General features: G+C 43.9%; 1 pseudogene; it reads right to left on the bottom strand.

Annotated features, from left to right (window-relative positions):
- Nucleotides 1-17080, bottom strand: part of LOC127924391 (rho GTPase-activating protein SYDE1-like) — a 94461-nt pseudogene that overhangs the window by 42445 nt on the left and 34936 nt on the right.

Raw genomic sequence — 17080 nt, 5'->3', positions numbered from 1 at the left:
GATGGAGAGAGATGAGGAGATGATGGAGACTAGGGAGAGATGATGGAGAGAGGAGAGATGATGGAGAGGGAGAGATGATGGAGAGGAAGATGATGGAAGATGATGGAGAGATGGAGAGATGGAGAGATGATGGAGAGAGGAGAGATGATGGAGAGAGGAGAGATGATGGAGGAGAGAGATGATGGAGAGGGAGAGATGATGGAGAGAGGAGAGATGATGGAGAGGAGATGATGGAGAGAGGAGAGATGATGGAGAGAGGAGAGATGATGGAGAGAGGAGAGATGATGGAGAGAGAGAGATGATGGAGAGAGGAGAGATGATGGAGAGAGGAGAGATGATGGAGAGAGGAGAGATGATGGAGAGAGGAGAGATGATGGAGAGAGGAGAGATGATGGAGAGAGGAGAGATGATGGAGAGAGGAGAGATGATGGAGAGAGGAGAGATGATGGAGAGAGGAGAGATGATGGAGAGGAGAGATGATGGAGAGAGGAGAGATGATGGAGAGAGGGAGAGATGATGGAGAGAGGAGAGATGGAGAGAGGAGAGATGATGGAGAGAGGAGAGATGATGGAGAGAGGAGAGATGATGGAGAGAGGAGAGATGATGGAGAGAGGAGAGATGATGGAGAGAGGAGAGATGATGGAGAGAGGAGAGATGATGGAGAGAGGAGAGATGATGGAGAGAGGAGAGATGATGGAGAGATGATGGAGAGAGGAGATGATGGAGAGAGGAGAGATGATGGAGAGAGGAGAGATGATGGAGAGAGGAGAGATGATGGAGAGAGGAGAGATGATGGAGAGAGGAGAGATGATGGAGAGAGGAGATGATGGAGAGAGGAGAGATGATGGAGAGAGGAGAGATGATGGAGAGGGAGAGATGATGGAGAGGGAGAGATGATGGAGAGAGGAGAGATGATGGAGAGAGGAGAGATGATGGAGAGAGATGATGGAGAGAGATGATGGAGAGAGAGATGATGGAGAGAGGAGAGATGATGGAGAGAGGAGAGATGATGGAGAGAGGAGAGATGATGGAGAGAGGAGAGATGATGGAGAGAGGAGATGATGGAGAGATGATGGAGAGAGGAGAGATGATGGAGAGAGGAGAGATGATGGAGAGAGGAGAGATGATGGAGAGAGGAGAGATGATGGAGAGAGGAGAGATGATGGAGAGAGGAGATGATGGAGAGATGATGGAGAGATGGAGAGAGGAGAGATGGAGAGATGGAGAGAGGAGAGATGATGGAGAGAGGAGGGGAATGGAGATAATGGAGAGATGATGGAGAGAGGAGGGGAATGGAGATAATGGAGAGATGATGGAGAGAGGAGGGGAATGGAGAGAGGAGAGATGATGGAGAGAGGAGAGATGATGGAGAGAGGAGGGGAATGGAGAGAGGAGAGATGATGGAGAGTGGAGAGATGGAGAGAGGAGAGATGATGGAGAGTGGAGAGATGGAGAGATGGAGAGAGGAGAGATGATGGAGAGTGGAGAGATGGAGAGATGGAGAGAGGAGAGATGATGGAGAGTGGAGAGATGGAGAGATGGAGAGAGGAGAGATGATGGAGAGAGGAGGGGAATGGAGATAATGGAGAGATGATGGAGAGAGGAGGGGAATGGAGATAATGGAGAGAGGAGAGATGATGGAGAGAGGAGGGGAATGGAGATAATGGAGAGAGGAGAGATGACGGAGAGTGGAGAGATTGAGAGATGGAGAGAGGAGAGATGATGGAGAGAGGAGAGATGGAGAGATGGAGAGTGGAGAGATGGAGAGAGGAGAGATGATGGGGAGAGGAGGGGAATGGAGATAATGGAGAGATGATGGAGAGAGGAGAGATGGTGGAGAGTGGAGAGATGGAGAGATGGAGAGAGGAGAGATGATGGAGAGAGGAGGGAATGGAGATAATGGAGAGATGATGGAGAGAGGAGAATGATGGAGAGAGGAGATGATGGAAGAGATGGAGAGATGATGGAGAGAGGAGGGGAATGGAGATAATGGAGAGATGATGGAGAGAGGAGAGATGATGGAGAGAGGAGAGATGATGGAGAGAGGAGAGATGATGGAGAGAGGAGGGAATGGAGATAATGGAGAGATGATGGAGAGATGATGGAGAGATGATGGAGAGAGGAGAGATGATGGAGAGGAGGAATGATGATGGAGAGAGGAGAGATGATGGAGAGAGGAGAGATGGAGGAGGAGATGATGGAGAGATGGAGAGATGGAGGAGAGAGGAGAGATGATGGAGAGGGAGAATGGAGATAATGGAGAGGTGATGGAGAGGAGGAATGGAGGAGAGATGATGGAGAGAGGAGAGATGATGGAGAGGAGGAGATGATGGAGAGAGGAGAGATGATGGACAGAGGAGGGAATGGAGATAATGGAGAGATGATGGAGAGAGGAGGGATGATGGAGATAATGGAGAGATGATGGAGAGAGAGGGAATGGAGAGAGGAGAGATGATGGAGAGAGGAGAGATGATGGAGAGAGGAGAGATGATGGAGAGAGGAGAGATGATGGAGAGAGGAGGGGAATGGAGAGAGGAGATGATGGAGAGTGGAGAGATGGAGAGAGGATGGAGAGATGATGGAGAGTGGAGAGATGGAGAGATGGAGAGAGGAGAGATGATGGAGAGTGGAGAGATGGAGAGATGGAGAGAGGAGAGATGATGGAGAGAGGAGGGGAATGGAGATAATGGAGAGATGATGGAGAGAGGAGGGGAATGGAGATAATGGAGAGAGGAGAGATGATGGAGAGAGGAGCGGAATGGAGATAATGGAGAGAGGAGAGATGATGGAGAGTGGAGAGATGGAGAGATGGAGAGAGGAGAGATGATGGAGAGAGGAGAGATGGAGAGATGGAGAGTGGAGAGATGGAGAGAGGAGAGATGATGGAGAGAGGAGGGGAATGGAGATAATGGAGAGATGATGGAGAGAGGAGAGATGATGGAGAGAGGAGAGATGATGGAGAGAGGAGAGATGATGGAGAGAGGAGGGGAATGGAGATAATGGAGAGATGATGGAGAGAGGAGAGATGGTGGAGAGAGGAGAGATGGAGAGATGGAGAGAGGAGAGATGATGGAGAGAGGAGGGGAATGGAGATAATGGAGAGATGATGGAGAGAGGAGAGATGATGGAGAGAGGAGAGATGATGGAGAGAGGAGAGATGATGGGGAGAGGAGGGGAATGGAGATAATGGAGAGATGATGGAGAGAGGAGAGATGGTGGAGAGTGGAGAGATGGAGAGATGGAGAGAGGAGAGATGATGGAGAGAGGAGGGGAATGGAGATAATGGAGAGATGATGGAGAGAGGAGAGATGATGGAGAGAGGAGAGATGATGGAGAGAGGAGAGATGATGGAGAGAGGAGGGGAATGGAGATAATGGAGAGATGATGGAGAGAGGAGAGATGATGGAGAGAGGAGAGATGATGGAGAGAGGAGGGGAATGGAGATAATGGAGAGATGATGGAGAGAGGAGAGATGATGGAGATGATGGAGAGAGGAGATGGATGGAGAGATGATGGAGAGAGAGATGATGGAGAGGAGAGATGATGGAGAGAGGAGAGAATGGAGATGATGATGAGAGAGGAGAGATGATGGAGAGAGGAGAGATGATGGAGAGAGGAGAGATGATGGAGAGAGGAGAGATGATGGAGAGAGGAGGGAATGGAGATAATGGAGAGATGATGGAGAGAGGAGAGATGATGGAGAGAGGAGGGGAATGGAGAGAGGAGAGATGATGGAGAGAGGAGAGGGGTGGAGGGGGAGAGGGATGGAGAGAAGAGAGGGATGGAGAGAAGAGGGGGATGGAGAGAGGAGAGGATGGAGAGAGGAGGGGAATGGAGAGAGGAGAGATGATGGAGAGAGGAGGGGAATGGAGAGAGGAGGGGAATGGAGAGAGGAGATGGATGGAGAGAGGAGAGGGATGGAGAGAGGAGAGATGATGAAGAGAGGAGAGGGATGGAGAGAGGAGAGGGATGGAGATAATGGAGAGAGGAGAGATGATGGAGAGAGGAGAGGGATGGAGAGAGGAGAGAGGAGGTTGATGGAGAGAAGAGAGAGAAGGAGAGAGGAGAGATGATGGAGAGAGGAGATGATGGAGAGAGGAGAGGGATGGAGAGAGGAGAGATGATGGAGAGAGGAGAGATGATGGAGAGAGGAGAGGGATGGAGAGAGGAGGTTGATGGAGAGAAGAGAGAGAAGGAGAGAGGAGAAGGATGGAGCGAAGAGAGAGAAGGAGAGAAGAGAGGAGAAAGATGTCATATAGCATCAGTAGTTATCTGTAGGTGACTACACTACCTTCATGTGGCTACAGTAGTTATCTGTAGGTGACTACACTACCTCCATGTAGCTACAGTAGTTATCTGTAGGTGACTACACTACCTTCAAGTAGCTACAGTAGTTATCTGTAGGTGACTACACTACCTTCATGTAGCTACAGTAGTTATCTGTTATCTGTAGGTGACTACACTACCTTCATGTAGCTACAGTAGTTATCTATAGGTGACTACACTACCTTCAAGTAGCTTCAGTAGTTATCTGTAGGTGACTACACTACCTTCGTGTAGCTACAGTAGTTATCTGTAGGTGACTACACTACCTTCATGTAGCTACAGTAGTTATCTGTTATCTGTAGGTGACTACACTACCTTCATGTAGCTACAGTAGTTATCTGTTATCTGTAGGTGACTACACTACCTTCATGTAGCTACAGTAGTTATCTGTAGGTGACTCCACTACCTTCATGTAGCTACAGTAGTTATCTGTAGGTGACTACACTACCTTCATGTAGCTACAGTAGTTATCTGTAGGTGACTACACTACCTTCATGTAGCTACAGTAGTTATCTGTAGGTGACTACACTACCTTCATGTAGCTACAGTAGTTATCTGTTATCTGTAGGTGACTACACTACCTTCATGTAGCTACAGTAGTTATCTGTTATCTGTAGGTGACTACACTACCTTCATGTAGCTACAGTAGTTATCTGTAGGTGACTCCACTACCTTCATGTAGCTACAGTAGTTATCTGTAGGTGACTACACTACCTTCATGTAGCTACAGTAGTTATCTGTAGGTGACTACAGTACCTTCATGTAGCTACAGTAGTTATCTGTAGGTGACTACACTTCCTTCATGTAGCTACAGTAGTTATCTGTAGGTGACTACACTACCTTCATGTAGCTACAGTAGTTATCTGTTATCTGTAGGTGACTACACTACCTTCATGTAGCTACAGTAGTTATCTGTTATCTGTAGGTGACTACACTACCTTCATGTAGCTACAGTAGTTATCTGTAGGTGACTACACTACCTTCATGTGGCTACAGTAGTTATCTGTAGGTGACTACACTACCTTCATGTAGCTACAGTAGTTATCTGTAGGTGACTACACTACCTTCATGTAGCTACAGTAGTTATCTGTTATCTGTAGGTGACTACACTACCTTCATGTAGCTACAGTAGTTATCTGTAGGTGACTACACTACCTTCATGTAGCTACAGTAGTTATCTGTTATCAGTAGGTGACTACACTACCTTCATGTAGCTACAGTAGTTATCTGTAGGTGACTACACTACCTTCATGTAGCTACAGTAGTTATCTGTAGGTGACTACACTACCTTCATGTAGCTACAGTAGTTATCTGTAGGTGACTACACTACCTTCATGTAGCTACAGTAGTTATCTGTTATCTGTAGGTGACTACACTACCTTCATGTAGCTACAGTAGTTATCTGTTATCTGTAGGTGACTACACTACCTTCATGTAGCTACAGTAGTTATCTGTAGGTGACTACACTACCTTCATGTAGCTACAGTAGTTATCTGTTATCTGTAGGTGACTACACTACCTTCATGTAGCTACAGTAGTTATCTGTAGGTGACTACACTACCTTCATGTGGCTACAGTAGTTATCTGTAGGTGACTACACTACCTTCATGTAGCTACAGTAGTTATCTGTAGGTGACTACACTACCTTCATGTGGCTACAGTAGTTATCTGTAGGTGACTACACTACCTTCATGTAGCTACAGTAGTTATCTGTTATCTGTAGGTGACTACAGTACCTTCATGTAGCTACAGTAGTTATCTGTAGGTGACTACACTACCTTCATGTAGCTACAGTAGTTATCTGTAGGTGACTACACTACCTTCATGTAGCTACAGTAGTTATCTGTTATCTGTAGGTGACTACACTACCTTCATGTAGCTACAGTAGTTATCTGTAGGTGACTACACTACCTTCATGTAGCTACAGTAGTTATCTGTTATCTGTAGGTGACTACACTACCTTCATGTAGCATCAGTAGTTATCTGTAGGTGACTACACTACCTTCATGTGGCTACAGTAGTTATCTGTAGGTGACTACACTACCTTCATGTAGCTACAGTAGTTATATGTAGGTGACTACACTACCTTCATGTGGCTACAGTAGTTATCTGTAGGTGACTACACTACCTTCATGTAGCTACAGTAGTTATCTGTAGGTGACTACACTACCTTCATGTAGCTACAGTAGTTATCTGTTATCTGTAGGTGACTACACTACCTTCATGTAGCTACAGTAGTTATCTGTAGGTGACTACACTACCTTCATGTAGCTACAGTAGTTATCTGTAGGTGACTCCACTACCTTCATGTAGCATCAGTAGTTATCTGTAGGTGACTACACTACCTTCATGTAGCATCAGTAGTTATCTGTAGGTGACTACACTACCTTCATGTGGCTACAGTAGTTATCTGTAGGTGACTACACTACCTTCATGTAGCTACAGTAGTTATCTGTAGGTGACTACACTACCTTCATGTAGCTACAGTAGTTATCTGTAGGTGACTACACTACCTTCATGTAGCTACAGTAGTTATCTGTTATCTGTAGGTGACTACACTACCTTCATGTAGCTACAGTAGTTATCTGTTATCTGTAGGTGACTACACTACCTTCAAGTAGCTACAGTAGTTATCTGTAGGTGACTACACTACCTTCATGTGGCTACAGTAGTTATCTGTAGGTGACTACACTACCTTCATGTAGCTACAGTAGTTATCTGTAGGTGACTACACTACATTCATGTAGCTACAGTAGTTATCTGTTATCTGTAGGTGACTACACTACCTTCATGTAGCTACAGTAGTTATCTGTAGGTGACTACACTATCTTCATGTAGCTACAGTAGTTATCTGTAGGTGACTACACTACCTTCATGTAGCTACAGTAGTTATCTGTAGGTGACTACACTACCTTCATGTAGCTACAGTAGTTATCTGTTATCTGTAGGTGACTACACTACCTTCATGTAGCTACAGTAGTTATCTGTTATCTGTAGGTGACTACACTACCTTCATGTAGCTACAGTAGTTATCTGTAGGTGACTACACTACCTTCATGTAGCATCAGTAGTTATCTGTAGGTGACTACACTACCTTCATGTAGCTACAGTAGTTATCTGTAGGTGACTACACTACCTTCATGTGGCTACAGTAGTTATCTGTAGGTGACTACACTACCTTCATGTAGCTACAGTAGTTATCTGTTATCTGTAGGTGACTACACTACCTTCATGTAGCTATAGTAGTTATCTGTAGGTGACTACACTACCTTCATGTAGCTACAGTAGTTATCTGTAGGTGACTACACTACCTTCATATAGCTACAGTAGTTATCTGTAGGTGACTACACTACCTTCATGTAGCTACAGTAGTTATCTGTAGGTGACTACACTACCTTCATGTAGCTACAGTAGTTATCTGTAGGTGACTACACTACCTTCATGTGGCTACAGTAGTTATCTGTAGGTGACTACACTACATTCATGTAGCTACAGTAGTTATCTGTTATCTGTAGGTGACTACACTACCTTCATGTAGCTACAGTAGTTATCTGTTATCTGTAGGTGACTACACTACCTTCATGTAGCATCAGTAGTTATCTGTAGGTGACTACACTACCTTCATGTAGCTACAGTAGTTATCTGTAGGTGACTACACCACCTTCATGTGGCTACAGTAGTTATCTGTAGGTGACTACACTACCTTCATGTAGCTACAGTAGTTATATGTAGGTGACTACACTACCTTCAAGTAGCTACAGTAGTTATCTGTAGGTGACTACACTACCTTCATGTGGCTACAGTAGTTATCTGTAGGTGACTACACTACCTTCATGTAGCTACAGTAGTTATATGTAGGTGACTACACTACCTTCATGTAGCTACAGTAGTTATCTGTAGGTGACTACACTACCTTCAAGTAGCTACAGTAGTTATCTGTAGGTGACTACACCACCTTCATGTGGCTACAGTAGTTATCTGTAGGTGACTACACTACCTTCATGTAGCTACAGTAGTTATATGTAGGTGACTACACTACCTTCAAGTAGCTACAGTAGTTATCTGTAGGTGACTACACTACCTTCATGTGGCTACAGTAGTTATCTGTAGGTGACTACAGTACCTTCATGTAGCTACAGTAGTTATCTGTAGGTGACTACACTACCTTCATGTAGCTACAGTAGTTATCTGTAGGTGACTACACTACCTTCATGTAGCTACAGTAGTTATCTGTAGGTGACTACACTACCTTCATGTAGCTACAGTAGTTATCTGTAGGTGACTACACTACCTTCATGTAGCTACAGTAGTTATCTGTAGGTGACTACACTACCTTCATCTAGCTACAGTAGTTATCTGTAGGTGACTACAGTACCTTCATCTACAGTAGTTATCTGTTATCTGTAGGTGACTACACTACCCTCATGTAGCTACAGTAGTTATCTGTAGGTGACTACAGTACCTTCATGTAGCTACAGTAGTTATCTGTAGGTGACTACACTACCTTCATGTAGCTACAGTAGTTATCTGTAGGTGACTACACTACCTTCATGTAGCTACAGTAGTTATCTGTAGGTGACTACACTACCTTCATGTAGCTACAGTAGTTATCTGTAGGTGACTACACTACCTTCATGTAGCTACAGTAGTTATCTGTAGGTGACTACACTACCTTCATGTAGCTACAGTAGTTATCTGTAGGTGACTACACTACCTTCATGTAGCTACAGTAGTTATCTGTAGGTGACTACACTACCTTCATGTAGCTACAGTAGTTATCTGTTATCTGTAGGTGACTACACTACCTTCATGTAGCTACAGTAGTTATCTGTAGGTGACTACACTACCTTCATGTAGCTACAGTAGTTATCTGTTATCTGTAGGTGACTACACTACCTTCATGTAGCTACAGTAGTTATCTGTAGGTGACTACACTACCTTCATGTAGCTACAGTAGTTATCTGTAGGTGACTACAGTACCTTCATGTAGCTACAGTAGTTATCTGTAGGTGACTACACTACCTTCATGTAGCTACAGTAGTTATCTGTAGGTGACTACACTACCTTCATGTAGCTACAGTAGTTATCTGTAGGTGACTACACTACCTTCATGTAGCTACAGTAGTTATCTGTTATCTGTAGGTGACTACACTACCTTCATGTAGCTACAGTAGTTATCTGTTATCTGTAGGTGACTACACTACCTTCATGTAGCTACAGTAGTTATCTGTAGGTGACTACACTACCTTCATGTAGCTACAGTAGTTATCTGTAGGTGACTACACTACCTTCATGTAGCTACAGTAGTTATCTGTAGGTGACTACACTACCTTCATGTAGCTACAGTAGTTATCTGTTATCTGTAGGTGACTACACTACCTTCATGTGGCTACAGTAGTTATCTGTAGGTGACTACACTACCTTCATGTAGCTACAGTAGTTATCTGTAGGTGACTACACTACCTTCATGTAGCTACAGTAGTTATCTGTAGGTGACTACACTACCTTCATGTAGCTACAGTAGTTATCTGTAGGTGACTACACTACCTTCATGTAGCTACAGTAGTTATCTGTTATCTGTAGGTGACTACACTACCTTCATGTGGCTACAGTAGTTATCTGTAGGTGACTACACTACCTTCATGTAGCTACAGTAGTTATCTGTAGGTGACTACACTACCTTCATGTAGCTACAGTAGTTATCTGTAGGTGACTACACTACCTTCATGTAGCTACAGTAGTTATCTGTAGGTGACTACACTACCTTCATGTAGCTACAGTAGCTATCTGTTATCTGTAGGTGACTACACTACCTTCATGTAGCTACAGTAGTTATCTGTGTAGGTGACCACACTACCTTCATGTAGCTACAGTAGTTATCTGTAGGTGACCACACTACCTTCATGTAGCTACAGTAGTTATCTGTAGGTGACTACACTACCTTCATGTAGCTACAGTAGTTATCTGTAGGTGACTACACTACCTTCATGTAGCTACAGTAGTTATCTGTAGGTGACTACACTACCTTCATGTGGCTACAGTAGTTATCTGTAGGTGACTACACTACCTTCATGTAGCTACAGTAGTTATATGTAGGTGACTACACTACCTTCATGTGGCTACAGTAGTTATCTGTAGGTGACTACACTACCTTCATGTAGCTACAGTAGTTATCTGTAGGTGACTACACTACCTTCATGTAGCTACAGTAGTTATCTGTTATCTGTAGGTGACTACACTACCTTCATGTAGCTACAGTAGTTATCTGTAGGTGACTACACTACCTTCATGTAGCTACAGTAGTTATCTGTAGGTGACTACACTACCTTCATGTAGCTACAGTAGTTATCTGTTATCTGTAGGTGACTACACTACCTTCATGTAGCATCAGTAGTTATCTGTAGGTGACTACACTACCTTCATGTGGCTACAGTAGTTATCTGTAGGTGACTACACTACCTTCATGTAGCTACAGTAGTTATCTGTAGGTGACTACACTACCTTCATGTAGCTACAGTAGTTATCTGTAGGTGACTACACTACCTTCATGTAGCTACAGTAGTTATCTGTAGGTGACTACACTACCTTCATGTAGCTACAGTAGTTATCTGTAGGTGACTACACTACCTTCATGTGGCTACAGTAGTTATCTGTAGGTGACTACACTACCTTCATGTAGCTACAGTAGTTATCTGTAGGTGATTACACTACCTTCATGTAGCTACAGTAGTTATCTGTTATCTGTAGGTGACTACACTACCTTCATGTAGCTACAGTAGTTATCTGTAGGTGACTCCACTACCTTCATGTAGCTACAGTAGTTATCTGTAGGTGACTACACTACCTTCATGTAGCTACAGTAGTTATCTGTTATCTGTAGGTGACTACACTACCTTCATGTAGCTACAGTAGTTATCTGTAGGTGACTACACTACCTTCATGTAGCTACAGTAGTTATCTGTTATCTGTAGGTGACTACACTACCTTCATGTAGCTACAGTAGTTATCTGTAGGTGACTACACTACCTTCATGTAGCTACAGTAGTTATCTGTAGGTGACTACACTACCTTCATGTAGCTACAGTAGTTATCTGTAGGTGACTACACTACCTTCATGTAGCTATAGTAGTTATCTGTAGGTGACTACACCACCTTCATGTAGCTACAGTAGTTATCTGTAGGTGACTACACTACCTTCATGTAGCTACAGTAGTTATCTGTAGGTGACTACACTACCTTCATGTGGCTACAGTAGTTATCTGTAGGTGACTACACTACCTTCATGTAGCTACAGTAGTTATCTGTAGGTGACTACACTACCTTCATGTAGCTACAGTAGTTATCTGTAGGTGACTACACTACCTTCATGTAGCATCAGTAGTTATCTGTAGGTGACTACACTACCTTCATGTAGCTACAGTAGTTATCTGTAGGTGACTACACTACCTTCATGTAGCTACAGTAGTTATCTGTAGGTGACTACACTACCTTCATGTAGCTACAGTAGTTATCTGTTATCTGTAGGTGACTACACTACCTTCATGTAGCTACAGTAGTTATCTGTAGGTGACTACACTACCTTCATGTAGCTACAGTAGTTATCTGTTATCTGTAGGTGACTACACTACCTTCATGTAGCATCAGTAGTTATCTGTAGGTGACTACACTACCTTCATGTGGCTACAGTAGTTATCTGTAGGTGACTACACTACCTTCATGTAGCTACAGTAGTTATCTGTAGGTGACTACACTACCTTCATGTAGCTACAGTAGTTATCTGTAGGTGACTACACTACCTTCATGTAGCTACAGTAGTTATCTGTAGGTGACTACACTACCTTCATGTAGCTACAGTAGTTATCTGTTATCTGTAGGTGACTACACTACCTTCATGTAGCTACAGTAGTTATCTGTAGGTGACTACACTACCTTCATGTAGCTACAGTAGTTATCTGTAGGTGACTACACTACCTTCATGTAGCTACAGTAGTTATCTGTAGGTGACTACACTACCTTCATGTAGCTACAGTAGTTATCTGTAGGTGACTACACTACCTTCATGTAGCTACAGTAGTTATCTGTAGGTGACTACACTACCTTCATGTAGCTACAGTAGTTATCTGTAGGTGACTACACTACCTTCATGTAGCTACAGTAGTTATCTGTATCTGGTGACTACACTACCTTCATGTAGCTACAGTAGTTATCTGTAGGTGACTACACCACCTTCATGTAGCTACAGTAGTTATCTGTAGGTGACTACACTACCTTCAAGTAGCTACAGTAGTTATCTGTTATCTGTAGGTGACTACACTACCTTCATGTAGCTACAGTAGTTATCTGTAGGTGACTACAGTACCTGTATCATATGAATCATGTGACTACAGTAGTTATCTGTAGGTGGCTACAGTAGCTTGTTCTACAGTAGTTATCTGTAGGTGGCTACAGTAGCTTGTTCTACAGTATGTACTTACCTGGGCTGTCTCCGTCTCTGTCTCTCCTACTGCAGGCTGAGCTGTCTAATGTGATGGCTTTGGTCTGATGGGCGCTGTCTGGGCTGGAGCCACCTGAAGGGCACTGGTTCTGGGTGGCATGACGCTCTAAACGGGAGGCCCCTCCACCTCCACCGGTGCCAGGGCTCACCACCATCCCTGCCCGTCGCTGGCTCCTCATCTGGGGATCCCTCGACGTCTCTGACAGCCCCTCTGTCTCCCTCCTCCTCCAGGGGTTCTCACTGTCTAACCTAACACCCCCTCCCCCTCCTCCTCCTCCTCCTAAACCTCCACCTCCTCCTCCTCCTCCACCTCCTCCTCCTCCTCCTCCTCCTCCACCTCCTCCTCCTCCGCCACCTCCTCCTCTTTCTCCTCCACCTCCTCCACCCCCACCTCCTCCTCCACCTCCGCCACCTCCTCCTCTTTCTCCTCCACCTCCTCCACCCCCACCTCCTCCTCCACCTCCTCCACCCCCACCTCCTCCTCCACCTCCTCCTCCTCCGCCACCTCCTCCTCTTTCTCCTCCACCTCCTCCACCCCCACCTCCTCCTCCACCTCCTCCTCCTCCTCTTAAACGTCCTAAACCTCCGATGCCACGCAACACGTCCTCCTCCTCTGGAATAGGGTTGTACCAAATGTTGTTGTCTCCTTCTGTGCGTTGCCTCAGCTCAGCGAAGCAGTTGGGGAGGAGGCCTAGACGCGAGTAGGACTCGTCGGCAGCCTGGCTCTTTCCTGTGGACAGTACCCAGGCTCGGCTGCTCCTGTCCAGGGTCTGGAGATAGGCCCCTGACCCCGAGGACTTCACCATACAGGAGGAGACACAGATCTCAGCGTAACCTCCTATCGGGTTGGTGAACTCTGGGACTGCGGTGTGGACAGGGGGAGGAGGCTCACAGGAGGAGGTGCTACATTGTCCCTGATGCTCCCAGTCTAAATCATCACACCTCCTCCTGTCCAGCCCGGCCTCCACTAACGTCTTCTGGCTCCAGGCCTGTTTGGAGGTTGAGACCTGGGCCTTTCCTGAGCTGCTATCCGAGTCACAAGCCCCGTAGAGCAGGCTGTGAGAGCCCTCTGTGCCTGGTGTGGAGGCCAGTTTGGCCCACTGCTGTTTCTTGGCCACTGTTATCTGGGTGCGTGGGGTGCTGGTGTTGTCCTCCGTTGGCGGGGTCGAGGGTTCGGCCTCCGCTGTCGTTACCGTTGACAACGATGAGGATGAAGCGCTTTGGATGACATCACTCTTCCGCTGGATGTCTGGAGGGAAACAACAGAACTATTATGGTCTGTATTATGGTCATTATCCAGCCAAATAAAGACTGTATTATGGTCATTATCCAGTCCAATATAGACTGTATTATGGTCATTATCCAGTCAATATAGACTATATTATGGTCATTATCCAGTCAATAAAAACTGTATTATGGTCATTATCCAGTCCAATAAAGACTGTATTATGGTCATTATCCAGTCCAATAAAGACTATTATGGTCATTATCCAGTCCAATAAAGACTGTATTATGGTCATTATCCAGTCCAATAAAGACTATTATGGTCATTATCCAGTCCAATAAAGACTGTATTATGGTCATTATCCAGTCAATAAAGACTATTATGGTCATTATCCAGTCCAATAAAGACTGTATTATGGTCATTATCCAGTCAAATATAGACTGTATTATGGTCATTATCCAGTCCAATAAAGACTATTATGGTCATTATCCAGCCCAATAAAGACTGTATTATGGTCATTATCCAGTACAATAAAGACTGTTTTATGGTCATTATCCAGTCCAATAAAGACTATATTATGGTCATTATCCAGTCCAATACAGACTATATTATGGTCATTTTCCAGTCCAATGTAGACTGTATTATGGTTATTATCCAGTCCAATAAAGACTATTATGGTCATTATCAGTCAATAAAGACTGTATTATGGTCATTATCCAGTCCAATAAAGACTGTATTATGGTCATTATCAGTCAATAAAGACTATTATGGTCATTATCCAGTCCAATAAAGACTATTATGGTCATTATCAGTCCAATAAAGACTATTATGGCCATTATCCAGTCCAATAAAGACTGTATTATGGTCATTATCCAGTCCAATAAAGACTGTATTATGGTCATTATCCAGTCCAATAAAGACTGTATTATGGTCATTATCCAGTCCAATAAAGACTGTATTATGGTCATTATCCAGTCCAATAAAGACTGTATTATGGTCATTATCCAGTCCAATAAAGACTGTATTATGGTCATTATCCAGTCCAATAAAGACTGTATTATGGTCATTATCCAGTCCAATAAAGACTGTATTATGGTCATTATCCAGTCCAATAAAGACTATTATAAAGACTATTATGGTCATTATCCAGTCCAATAAAGACTGTATTATGGTCATTATCCAGTCCAATATAGACTGTATTATGGTCATTATCCAGTCAATACAGACTGTATTATGGTCATTATCCAGCCAAATAAAGACTGTATTATGGTCATTATCCAGTCCAATAAAGACTATTATGGTCATTATCCAGTCCAATAAAGACTGTATTATGGTCACTAGTACTATCACACCTACTGCAGACTACCCTCCCAACCATCACTAATACTATCACACCTACTGTAGACTACCCTCCCAACCATCACTAGTACTATCACACCTACTGTAGACTACCCTCCCAACCATCACTAGTACTATCACACCTACTGCAGACTACCCTCCCAACCATCACTAGTACTATCACACCTACTGTAGACTACCCTCCCAACCATCACTAGTACTATCACACCTACTGTAGACTACCCTCCCAACCATTACTAGTACTATCACACCTACTGCAGACTACCCTCCCAACCCTCACTAGTACTATCACACCTACTGTAGACTACCCTCCCAACCATCACTAGTACTATCACACCTACTGTAGACTACCCTCCCAACCATCACTAGTACTATCACACCTACTGCAGACTACCCTCCCAACCATCACTAGTACTATCACACCTAATATAGACTACCCTCCCAACCATCACTAGTACTATCACACCTACTGCAGACTACCCTCCCAACCATCACTAGTACTATCACACCTACTGTTGACTACCCTCCCAACCCTCACTAGTACTATCACACCTACTGCAGATTACCCTCCCAACCCTCACTAGTACTATCACACCTACTGCAGACTACCCTCCCAACCCTCACTAGTACTATCACACCTACTGCAGACTACCCTCCCAACCATCACTAGTACTATCACACCTACTGTTGACTACCCTCCCAACCATCACTAGTACTATCACACCTACTGTAGACTACCCTCCCAACCATCACTAGTACTATCACACCTACTGCAGACTACCCTCCCAACCATCACTAGTACTATCACACCACCAGCAGACCCATCCAATGATCTCCAGGAGCAACAGCAGGGGAACAAGATACTGAAGGGGTCAAAAACAAAGTAAGACTGGCAACGGTCTCAATATAATATTCACCACCGAGTCCCATTCAACCCATCACGATTCTCCTTCTCTGGCGATAAAAGTCCAGCCAACATGTTTAAAAACAGACAGAAGGTGTCCGACCAGACCTGGGTTCAAATACCTTTTCAGCTATTAGTTTTCAATACATTTCAAAACTCAAATGCATTTTAACTTTAGATATTTTAAAATAAGTATTTGAAAATAATTTCAAATACAATTTGGTTGCATTTATTGATTTATTTTTACAAATAACTGTTCAAAATACTAAAATAAAAAGTACTTGTTTTGACTGGAAAATACTCAAATACACTGAAAAGTTATTTTTTTAAGTATTCAGATACCAAATACTCAAACACACATGAAGAGCGCAATCGGGAAAGCATTCAGACCCCTTGACTTTTTCTACAACTTATTACAGACCTATTCTAAATTGGGTTGCATTTATGTTTTCCCCTCATCAATCTACAATCACAATACCCCATAATGACATCACAATACCCCATAATGACATCACAATACCCCATAATGACATCACAATACCCCATAATGACATCACAATACCCCATAATGACATCACAATACCCCTTAATGACATCACAATACCCCATAATGACATCACAATACCCCTTAATGACATCACAATACCCCATAATGACATCACAATACCCCATAATGGCATCACAATACCCCATAATGACATCACAATACCCCATAATGGCATCACAATACCCCATAATGACATCACAATACCCCATAATGACATCACAATAC

Source organism: Oncorhynchus keta, unplaced genomic scaffold, assembly GCF_023373465.1.
Source record: "Oncorhynchus keta strain PuntledgeMale-10-30-2019 unplaced genomic scaffold, Oket_V2 Un_contig_3989_pilon_pilon, whole genome shotgun sequence".
Taxonomy (NCBI): Eukaryota; Metazoa; Chordata; class Actinopteri; order Salmoniformes; family Salmonidae; genus Oncorhynchus; species Oncorhynchus keta.
The sequence above is the reverse complement of the archived record's forward strand: the minus strand, read 5'-3'. Positions and strand labels throughout refer to the sequence as shown.